We start from the raw sequence: 12,346 nt of genomic DNA on the forward strand, positions 1-12,346 counted from the left end.
GGGGGGGGGTACTTGATTGACAGCTGTTGTCCCTTCGGCTCCACCATCACATTCAAGCAGGGCCCACAGCCAACAATGAGCGTGGTGGAGGTATGTATGAGTGCCGGCCTTTTCCTGTCCGGCAGTGGACTCTTCTAATGGATATCCTCGGCTCACGGACTCCCTATCTGCCTGCTCGAGATTTCCTCAAAACTGCACTGCAGTATGGGAGCTCCTGGGTGGCTCAGTCAGTTAGGCGTCTGACTCTTTTTTTTTTTTTTAAGATTTTATTTATTTATTTGACAGAGATAGAGACAGCCAGCGAGAGAGGGAACACAAGCAGGGGGAGTGGGAGAGGAAGAAGCAGGCTCACAGCGGAGGAGCCTGATGTGGGGCTCGATCCCATAACGCCGGGATCACGCCCTGAGCCGAAGGCAGACACTTAACCGCTGTGCCACCCAGGCGCCCCAGGCGTCTGACTCTTGATTTTGGCTTAGGTTGTGAGATCAAGCCCCACGTCAGGATCCATGCTGAGCGTGGAGCCTGCTTAAGATTCTTTCTCTCGGGGCGCCTGGTTGGCTCAGTCAGTTAAGCATCTGCCTTCAGCTCAGGTCATGATCCCAGGGTCCTGGGATCGAGCCCCACATCCGACTCGCTGCTTAGTGGGGAGCCTGCTTCTCCCTCTGCCTCTCCCCCCCTGCTCTTGCTCTCTGTCTCTCTCATAAATAAATAAAATAAAATAAAATAAAAAGATTCTTTCTCTCCCTCTTCCCCCCACCCCGCCCACTCGTGTGTGTGTGTGTGTGCGCACGCGCGCGTGCGCGCGCGCGCTCTCTCTCTCTCTCTCTGTAATACAAAACAAAGCTGTAGTCTGAAGCTCTTCCTTCCCACTCATCTAGCAGGTGTCAGACTTAAGTCATGGTCTGTCGGCTCTCCCTGAGAGAGCTAATATTTTTGCTCCCACCTCCCTTATCCTTCACAGGCATTGTCCCAATAAATGTCTCATACGCCGAATCCCCCCTTGGTGTCTGCTTCTTGGAGAACCCCAACTAACACACCAACCACACACTACAGACTCTCAACACACCTGCCTCTTGCAGAGGGCCCTTGAGGTTGACAACGCAGTTCATGCCCACAAATTCATTTCATGTTGACAAAAAGCATGTTCAGTAACTCAGTGTCTGAACAGCTGGGAACAGGAGTCTGTCATAAAAGTCTGGTGGCCGTAAGCAGGGAGAAGAGCACCCAGGTGGGACAGGGATATACGTCCTGCCCAGGGTAGCTCTGCAGGCCAGCACCTTGGCTTCCTGACCCATGATCTGGCTCCGGCACAGAAACAGACCCAGAGAAAAGAGGAGGCTTTAGCAGCCTCCACTCAGAGATGGACCCAATCGTCCCTCAAAAGTAGCCATCCACCTTGCTCTAATTCATACTCACTATGCTGAGTTCTCACTTGAAATTTGATGTCTGGAAAGAACTCACTCCCCGAGGGGAGGTGATCTTGGCAGTTGGCAGAGTTAAAGCCACATGGATACCTTATATGAGAGAGCCCTAAATTTCTAGACCTTTAGATGGAAACCTCTGTGTCGCTCAACATCACTTGGGAGCTTCTTAGAAACACAGCATCTCAGGTCCTACCCCTACACCTGCTGAATTAGGATCTGCATTTTGTCAAGATTCCCAATAAAATTTGAGAAGCTCCATTCTGTTGTGCTCTGCCCCCTCTGCCCTTCCCTGGTCTAGGTAATTGTGATATCCATGCAATGCGATATTATTCAGCAATTTAAGAAAAACATACTAGCACATGCTGCAAAATGAATCAACCTTGAAAACATCATGCTAAGTGAAAGAAGCCAGTCGCAAAAGATAGCACATTGTAGGATTCCATTTACATAAAATGTGCGGCAGATGCAAATCCATAAAAATGGAAAGTAGATTGGTGGTTCCTAGGACTGGGGGTGGGGAGAAGCCGAAGGGAAATGGGGAGTGACTGATAATGGGTAGGGGGTTTCATTTTGGGAAGATCAAAATGTTCTAAAACTGGTTGTGATGATGGCTGTACAACTCTGTGAATATCCTCTAAACAATTGAATTATGTGCTTTAGATGGGTAAATTGTATGGTTTGTGAGTTACATCTCAATGAAGCTAGCATATATATATAAAAGAGTGTCTGGTTCACAGAATTGTTGTGAGGACTCAATAAAACCATGTGTGTAAGGTAAGAGTAGCTAGACACAGACCCTGCCCTTGAGTAGCTCATAGTTTATTGAAAGAAATGACAAAGGCATAAGAAAAAACTATCTGAAAATGAATGAACAATGATTCCTGAATGAGGCACAGACTACATGTTGGGCAGCCCATAAGAGAGAGAAGTAACCTGCCCATCCATCCATCCATCCATCCATCCATCCATCCATCCATCCTCCTGTCCGTGCATGCAGTAATTACCTGACATCTATCATATGCTGGTCATTCCATCTATCCGTCCATCTGTCCATCCAATAATTACCTGATACCTATTATATGCTGGGTACAGGGAGCCGACATGACTGGCATGGGAGACAGGCAAGCAAACAAATACGTTCCATTGCAGCATGAGGAATGCCTTGGAGAGGACACAGTGTAGGTCCAAGGGAAGGGATGATAATTAACTGCGAAGGCCAGAAAAGGGCTCTCCAAAAGTGGACATCTGGGCCCCTCTCTTTGTCCTGATATAACTTACTTACTCTTTCAAACTAAAAAGCAGTTCTTGCTCATCAAAACATCTAGGAAAGAGAATAAAGATAGTTTACCTTAAAAATAAATCTGTCAGTTATTTTACCAGCAAAAACAGGAGGGGTTTATTCAGAAATAGTAGAAAATTGCTGTTTGGAACTCCTGAAAAACAGCAAATGCAGGAAGAGGCTTTCTCTGAACTCCCCTTATCTGCCTAAAGACAGATCCTCCAAAAGGACTCAATGGTAATCAGTCCTCTCCCCCAGAGTTTTGTCCACTGAGGAAGACTGACTCATCACAGAAGAGGAGACTAGAAGTCAACACCACACTCAGACAAACTTTGTCACAAACCGTTATGTCTCTCATCTAGTCTTCTAAGGGACTCTTCACCTTTCCTAAAAATCATTTGCTCTCCCCGAAGAGGCCTATATCCTCCCTCCCCTTCCCCTATCAAAATGGGTATTTAAGCCTGAATTCTAAGCCATCTCAGAGAGTTACTTGTTTTTTCCCAAGTATCTCCTGTGTATGCCTGAGGTATACATCTTAACAAACTTGTACTTTTCTCTTATTAATCTGCCTTTTATTGCAAGGGTCTTGGCCAAGAACTCAGAAGAGTAGGGAGAAAATTATTTTGCCTCCTGTATAAATGCAGTGGAGGGTGAGGGGAAAAAAAGACACTCCCGGGTTTCTAGCGTAGGGTACTGGAGAGATGGCAATGGCTCTGTGAAAGATGGGGACTCAGGACGGAAGGAGGATGACCAGGAAGAGCTGGGCATACAAGCCTAGGGGGCCCTCAGAAGAGAGGTAGCAGGCCAATATTTGTCACCTGGACCAATGCAATAGCTTCTTAGTGGCTCTTGCTGACTTCCAGTCCGCTTTTCATTCAGCTGCTGGAATAGACTTTTGAAAATCCTTTCCCCTGTGTAAAACCCTTCAAGGTTTCCCACTGCTGTTAAAATAACATCTAGACAGGGGCGCCTGGCTGGCTCAGTGGGGAGAGTGCGCGACTCTCGGTCTCGGGGTTGTGAGTTTGAGCCCCACGTTGGGCATGGAGCCAACTTAAAAAGAATAAATAAACAGTTAAAAAAAAATAACATCTAGCCTCTTTACTGTGGCTTACAAGGCCCCGTACAAACTCATGGATGCCGTTCTCTCCAATCCCGTCCTACTTTATGCCTTGCCTCCCCCGTTCTAGCCGCATTGCCCTTCTTTCGGGTCTTGTTGCCCAAACCAGAAGAACCCAGGCATGGTGCATCTCTCCTCTCACCCCATCCCCCAACCACATGCAGCTAATGGGTAAGCCCTAGATTCTGATCCCAGGCCCACCCAGCTCTGCCTTCCGCACCAAACGGTCTCAGCTTAGGCTCCTCTCCTCTCCCTTCCACTCTGCGTAGCAGCCAGACCTATCTTGCTAAAGTGCCAATCCAGACCTGCCACTCCCCCGCTTCATCCCTTGGGCATCTCGTCATTGCCTTCAGAACCAACTTCAAATGTCTTCACAAAGTCTTCCAAACTGCCTTGCTTCTGCTCTTCCAGCTGTCCTTATGCATAGCCCACCTCTGCCTCCAGTATAGCTCCAGGCTTTTGACAATCTTCAGGTCCAACCGGAAAGCACCTGCTCTGGAAAGCATGCCTCCTCTCCCTGTGTGGACGTGCAGGAAGTGCGCCCTTCCCACCGCACCCGCGCTGGTGGAGGGGGGCGGTCTTGTTCACCTTGGTATCCCTCCTGGTAGTTTAGCCCCGGGGCGGCCCCTGGAGCAGCTCTCCTCCCCAGCTCCCTCAATCCCAAAGCTGATGGAACTGGAGGAGCAGAGGGCAGTTTTGCAGGAGTCTTAAGAGCGGACAGGTTTGGTTGTTTTGCAGAATGGAGGAGTAATGGTTTGGAAGCAGCAATGGAGAAGGCCACTTCTGGTGGGGGTGGGGGTGGGAGAATGGGCAGACGGGTCTGCAGGGAAGCAATGCTAGGGGGAGGTTGAGTTTTCCAGAAGGTACAAGGTTTGGGAGCGAGGCAGGCCCTGGAGGGTGGAACCAGTGGTTAAGGGTGCAGACTTTGGGTCCTTGAAGTTTACAAGCCATCAACACGCAGGTGATAGAAACCATGTAACCCACTTAGTTCCTGAACCGCAGGCAGAGTGGTAGTCGTGGGAGCCCTTGTTGTTGGATTGGAGACCACAGGGCCTGACCGGATGTGACGCAGACATCCTAACTGTGGTCAGCCTGAACTGGTCCGTGAACCTGGGCTTTCGTGGGTGCACTGGACACACTGTCCAAATTCCCAGCAATGCGGGTGCTGATACCGAGGTGGGAGGATCACAGAAGAATCCGCTTATCTGGGAAGGCCTTGAATCAGCACGGGGACACAAAAGAAAGGAGTTTTGGGTTCGGATGGGGGGTGGGGCTTGTGTGGGCGCTGGTGAGAAGGCCAAGCCGCCCCGCCTCGCAGATGCCCACGGCTCGCCCCCGATGCCTACAAAGCCCCCGCACCCGTCTCCCTCCAGCGCCAACACCTACTCTGCAAGCAGCAGCCAGAATCATTTTTCAAAAATGTAGATGAGACCGTGCCGCTGGCCTCACACAGCTGAAATGCTGTTACAGGCTTCCCATGGCTCTTGAGACAGGAACGGGTGATAGTATTTTCCAAGCTGCGGTGGTAACGGGGATGATTTTAGGTGGGACATGGAGGAATGTCAACATTTTTTCAATTTCAGCTGTGTATGAGAAAAAATGTAAGTGGAATGTCAGTCCTCTGACTTCATGAATATTCTTGCTCAGGGTAAGGATACAAAGGGAGTCAATTTAAAGACAATTTTAAAGGAAACAATAGTACAAATGGGGTCCCATAAACAAGGTATTCGAATGATAGAAGCCCCTCCCCAATCTCATCTGGGTCTCCCTGGCTCTTGCTGTAGGGCCTGCAAGTCCTTCAAGATGTCACCCGCTAGTCCGCCAGGAATGTTCTGGATGTTTTCCCTTGGTTCCCCACTCCCACCCCATCACTCGTGCTTGGGATCTCCACTGCAGCATCACCCTCTCTGGAGGGGTTTTTCCTGTGGTTGGGGCCTATCTCACAGGTTCTGCCGTTGGCCCTTCCCAGCACTTTCTGCTGTTTGTGATGACTCCTTTTGCGTCTGGGATTAAATTCACTGCCTCCCCCAGAATGCAACCTTCTCGAAGCTGGGCTGTGTCTTACACACCATTGTAGGCCCAGCACCTAGCAGAATGCCAGTCGTGTATGAAACACTCATGTCAATGAATGAATGAATGAACGAATGAGCAAATGGATGAGCCCAGGGACTTGATCCAGAGGCTTCTGATTGTTGGTGCCACCGAGCTGTGGCTGCCTCCATGGAATTCGGAGGCACCAGCTCCAGCCTTTGAACAAGAGGCCCCACATTTTCATTTTGCACCAGGCCTCACAAATTATGTAGTTGGTCCAGAGGGTTCAAGAAATTAGGAAGTGAGGATGATAGGGGTGGCATGGGCAGGGGGAGGGGGAGGGGTTTGAAGCACGGCTAGGAAGGAAGGATGGATGGGGTTGTAGCCTCTCTCTCTTTCTTGACCTAGTTCTGGCTCTGCCACCAGGGATCAGGGAGACCAGATCTGAGCCCTCTTCCCGAGCGGCCCCAGCTGTGCTGTGCAGGTGGGGTCAGGGGCTTCTGCCCCAAGTTTCCAAGTGCCTCCAGCCACTCCTCCCTGGCCTTGGGCTTGGCCTCTTGCTCCCAGACTCTCCCCACCCCTCATTGTTTGCTCTTCTCAGACACCTCAGATCTCTGATGCCAGACCTTCATTACAGGAAGGTTTAGGTCCTCTCTCTATATAGACGCCACATGGAGACTAATATATATTTATACATATATATTATATATCAGTCTTAATTTTTAAATTCTTAAATATTTATTTTCATTATTTTTCTAAAGATTTTATTTATTTATTTTGAAAGAGAGAGAGAGGGCAAGCGAGAGAGCACAAGCAGGGGGAGCAGCAGAGGGAGAGGGAGAAGCCGACTCCCCGCTGAGCAGGGAGCCTGATGCGGGGCTCGATCCCAGGACCCTGAGATCATGACCTGAGCCGGAGGCAGCCCCTTAACTGACTGAGCCACCCAAGCGCCCCTTCAATATTTTTTTAAAGCCTGGAGAGGGGCGCCTGGGTGGCACAGTCGTTAAGCGCCTGCCTTCGGCTCAGGGCGTGATCCCGGCGTTATGGGATCGAGCCCCACATCAGGCTCTTCAGCTATGAGCCTCTTTCTTCCTCTCCCGCTCCCCCTGCTTGTGTTCCCTCTCTCGCTGGCTGTCTCTATCTCTGTCAAATAAATAAATAAAATCTTAAAAAATAAATAAATAAAGCCTGGAGAATAATGTAACAAACACCCATGTGTTCATCACCCAGAGTAATCGACTGTTAACATTTTGGTTCCAGATATAGTTTTTACATAAAATAAAGAGAACACCACAGATAGAGCTGAAGGCCCCTTTGTACCTCTCCTGGGTTCAATTCCTCCCCCTCCCTTGATTCCCAGGAGCTGCTGTTACTATTAATCCAACGTGTATCCTTCTAATCTATTTCTACGAACAAAAGGAGTGTGTGTTCCTAGGAGCACTGTTTGTAATACCAAAACGTGGAAACAACCCAAATGCCCATCAACTGATGAATGGATCAACAAAGGTGGTCCATCCACATAACAGAATATTATTAAGCAATAAAAAGAAATTTCCAGGACCACCACATGCTGACTTGGATCAGCCTTAAAAACATTGTAAAGGAAGAAACCAGACACAAAAGCCACAGATTGTAGGACTCCGTATCTACGGAGTAGGCAAACGCACAGAGAAAGGAAATGGATTTGTAGTTGCCAGAGTGGCTGCTGGGTGGGGAGGAAGGAGGAGTAACACGTGACTGCCCAGTAGGCATGAGGCTCCTTTTTTGGGTGATAAGAATGTTCTGGAATTAAATGGTGGTGATGGTTGCACAACTCTGTAAATATAATAAAAACCGCTGAAATAGGGGTGCCTGGCTGGCTCAGGCAGAAGAGTATGCACCTCTTGATCTCAGGGTCGTGAGTTCAAGCCCCACAGTAGGTGTAGAGATGACTTAAAAATAAATAGAACTTAAGAAAAATCATACTGAAATGCACATTTCAAAATGGTTAAGATGGTGAATTTTATTATGTGAATTTTATCTCAATAATAAATAACCAGAACGTGATTTTTAAATGTTTTCCTAAGGTCTTGCATACTGTGGATTATTTCTGCACCTTGTTGACTCACTCACCGTTGTATTGATACATGTAAGTCGGCCTGGTTCATTTGTTTGCTGCTCAGATGTTTTTTATTGGAGCACATGCCATCCTTTTTTTTTTTTTTTCCTACCGGCGGACATTACAGTTGACACAATTTTTCTGCACTAGCAGTGCTGCCGTGAACAGACTTGACAATGTCTCCTGGGGCACATTTGGGAGAATTTCTTTGGGGGTATATAATTGCTGGATTGTAGGGAATACACATTTTCAAAATATTGTCACATTACTCCCTAAGTGGTGGTGTGGATTACACTCCCATCGGCAGCCTGTGAGTTTCCGAGAGTCCTTACCCAAAGCCTGTTACTATCAGACTTTGATTTCACCTATCTGATGGCTGTGCAGTCTCAATTTACTGTGGCAGTCCCTTTATTTCTAGTTAACTTCTTTTTTTAATTTCTTTTTCCTTTCTCCTTCTTTCTTTCCTTCCACCCTTTTCCCCCTTCCTTCCTTCATTCTTTTCCTTTCGTAGTATTTTCCAGGCTCTTTGGACCTTTCTTTCTTTTTTTTTTTTTTAAAGATTTTATTTATTTATTCGACAGAGATAGAGACAGCCAGCGAGAGAGGGAACACAAGCAGGGGGAGTGGGAGAGGAAGAAGCAGGCTCATAGCAGAGGAGCCTGATGTGGGGCTCGATCCCATAACGCCGGGATCACGCCCTGAGCCGAAGGCAGACGCCCAACCGCTGTGCCACCCAGGCGCCCCATCTTTGGACCTTTCCACTTCCATATGGATTTGGAATGAGTTTGTCCAGACCATGAAAAGATTTTTTGGAATAGTTTTGAAATCATTGATTTTCTTGCAAGCTACTCACATCATTACTATATTGAGTGTTTCCCTCCAGGAGCAAATGATATATTTCCACTCCTTTAGATCTTCCTTTACTTCTTAAAATAGACTTTATTTTCTAGAGTAGTTTTAGGTTCACAGCGAAATTGAGCAGAAAATACAGAATTCCCATATGCTCCTTGCTTCCCACACCCATAACTCCTCCACCGTCAACATCCCCCACATCTGCACACCCCACCCCAGAGTAGTACGTCTGTTACAACCGATGAACCCATATGGACACATCGTTGTCATCCAAAGTCCGTAATTCACATTAGGGTTCACTCTTGGTGTTGTGGATCTTACGTGTTTTGACAAATGTGCAGTGGCATGTAAGCAGCGTCCTAGCGTCATATGGAATAGTTTCACTGTGCTCTGCCTGTTCCTATCTCCTCCTCTCCCACAACCCTTGCAGCCACCAATCTTCCATCTCCATAGTTTTGCCTCTTCCAGAATGTTCTATAGTTGGGAATCATATGGTATGTATCTTTTTCACATTGGCTTCGTTTGCTTAGTGAGTAATGCATCAAAGTTTCCTCCGTGTCTTTTCATGGCTTGATAGCTTACTTTTTTTTTTTTTTTTGGAGCTGAATACTATTCCACTGTCTGGATGTGCCACAATTTTCCACTCATCTACTGAAGGAGATCTTGGTTTGTTTCTGAGTTTTGGCAATTATAAATACAGCTACTACAAATATCTGTGTGCAGGTTTTGGCATGGACATAAAGTTTCAGCTCATTTGGGTAAATATCAAGAAGCACGGTTGCTGAATTGTATGGTAAGAGTATGTTTAGGTTTGTATTCCTTTACATAAAAAAGTTGTATAATTTTCTGAGACAACACCGAGCAATTGTTTGTTACATATCTTCCTAGGTCTCTTCTAATTGTTGTTGCTATTGGAAATGGCATCCTTTTGATTATGTTTTCTTGTTTCCTGTTGCTAATCCAAGAAGGATTCAATAAGAGCGCTACCGACTTATGCACAATCATCTACTATTCAGCAAGCCTACCAGTTATTCCTATTAGTTTAATACTTCGATGTAGATGCGTTTATTTTCTAGATATAAAATAAATCATATGCACGTTAGCATGATCTTAACTCTTCCTTTTTTATTTCTCTAACTTCAATTCTTTCTATTATTTTATTACATTAGCTAAAAATGCCAGTACAATTGTAAATAGAGAGCATTCTTATCTTATTATTTTTTTTTTTTATGGGAATGCTAGAGTTTCACCCCTAAGTATGATGCTTGGATATTTGGCAAATATCCTTACCAAGTTGATGTGTTACCCTCTTCATCTTAATTTTCTAAGATTAGGGAAAAAAGTGTTTAATTTCATCAAATGATTTTTGCACATTTATTAAAGTGATCATACACTTTTATTCTTTTAAGGTACTAAGGCTCAGAATACAGGAATTGTTTTCCTGGTGTTAAACAATCCTTGCATTTTTGGCTAAACTCTATTCTATACTTCTATATAATATGGATTCTATTCTATTTTTTAAAAGATTTTATTTATTTATTTGAGAGAGAGCATGAGAGCACAAGCAGGAGGGAGGGGTAGAGGGAGAAGCAGACTCCCCGCTGAGCAGGGAGCCCGATGTGGGGCTCGATCCCAGAACCCTGGGATCCTGACCTGAGCCAAAGGCAGACACTTAACTGACTGAGCCACCCAGGCACCCTCCAATGTTAATATCATCCAAAAATACTCTCAGAGATCTACCCAGAACAATGTCTGACCAAATATCTGGGTACCCCATGGCCCAGTCAGCTCGACACATGAAATTAACCATCATATAGGGAGAATTTGTTCTTTGAAGGTGTGGGAAACCTTCTGTAAAACCTCCCGAGCCTGATAACCTTGTCGTGTGTGCTTGTTTGGGCAGGAAGGTTGAGTAACTTATTTTTCATGAGGATCATTCTTTGGAACCGTTCTGCCCTCCAGGGACCAACACGGGCTAGTCTTCCCTGTTTCCCTTTAGGGAAGCCTGATCTTTACTTAGGATCCAGGGGACTAAAGAAACCAGGAACCACGGGCTATTCTATTTTGTAGAAACTACCCGCTTTGGGGCTACCCCTATCCAGGCATTATGTATTTAGCATAGCAGTTAAAGGTGTTATTTTTATCTGACCACAAGAGGGCAGTAATGGATCAAGAACGGACGCAATATAATAAAACGGCTAACTTGTGGTAGATAAAAAGATTCATTTTTCCTTTTCTGTTCATAAAGACCCTGAGACTTTGGGAAACTCAGAAACTTGTCTGAATCATATATTCCAATATAGAGAGAAAATATGGAATTTTAACTTAGCTCTGGCTCCAAAATTCATTGCTTCTGCTATGGGTACAGTAAATAACTACTCTTAAGTCATTCATATTTTCATTCATTTGAGAGCAAGATAGCAGAGTGGCTAAGAGTTCAGTCTTTGGACTCAGCTGATCTGGATTAAAATTCTGGCTCCATCACAGACTAGCTAGCCCCATGAGGGCCCTGTGCCTCAGCTTCCTCGTCTGTCTGTGGGGATATTAGGAAGGACCTCATAAAACCTGCAAAAATGAAATGAGACATGAACAAGTGCTTAAAACAGCGCCTGGTACTTAGTAAAGGCTTAATGAATTTGAGCTACTGTTATTATTAACTCAGCCAATATTTATTAAATGACCACCCTGTTCTAATGCCCCTGCTGTATGTACTGGGGCTGGAGACTGGCATGCCTGCCTCCCGCAGCTTACATTCTAGGGAGGGAAACCCGCAATAAACAAAATTTAGAAATTTTATGTTTTTCAGTATGAGTAATGAAGGTGGCCAAAAATAGAGCATGGGGGGATGGGTAGTGCCAGGGGCGGCTTGAAATTGAAAATGGGCTGTCAGAGAAGGCATCACGAAGTGACATCAGGCAGAACCCACAGGAAGTGAGCAGGGAACATTGGATATCCAGGAGCCACGTGGATATCCGGGAGCAGAACATTCGGGCAGAGAGAAGAGTGAGGGTGAGGGCCTGAGACAGGACGAGGCCTGCCTTCAAGGACCGGCAAAAGAGACCGTGTGCTGTTAATTTTGTGTGTCCTCGTGGCCAGGCCGTGGTGCCCAGCGCTTTGGTCAAACTAGCTGTTGCTGTGAAGGCACTTTCTGGATGGGATGGATGTTGCCATCAGCAGACTTGGAGCAGGGCGGGTTACCTCTGCCGTGTGGGTGGGCCTCATGCAACCCTCTCGAGGCCTTAAGAGCCAACACTGAAGTCCTCCTGAGCGAGAAGGAAATGCTGCCTCCACGCGGGAACACAGAACTCCTGCTGGAGTGTGCAGCCTTCAGACCCCAGACCCCAGCGACTCTTGCCCGAATCTCCAGCCTGGGCCGGCCTGTGGAGTCCAGACTTGCCTGCCCCGCACGGTGGGAGCCAAGTCCTGCAAAGAAACCTCTCTCCGCATACACGGTCTGCATCGTCTCGGCCCCGTTTCTCGGAAATCGTCCGCCCCGCGCGGGCCAGGGGCGCAGAAGACGGTGGGCGCCGCGGGCCCGAGGGGGG

The sequence above is a fragment of the Ursus maritimus genome, unplaced genomic scaffold (assembly GCF_017311325.1).
Source record: "Ursus maritimus isolate PB19 unplaced genomic scaffold, ASM1731132v1 scaffold_32, whole genome shotgun sequence".
Taxonomy (NCBI): domain Eukaryota; kingdom Metazoa; phylum Chordata; class Mammalia; order Carnivora; family Ursidae; genus Ursus; species Ursus maritimus.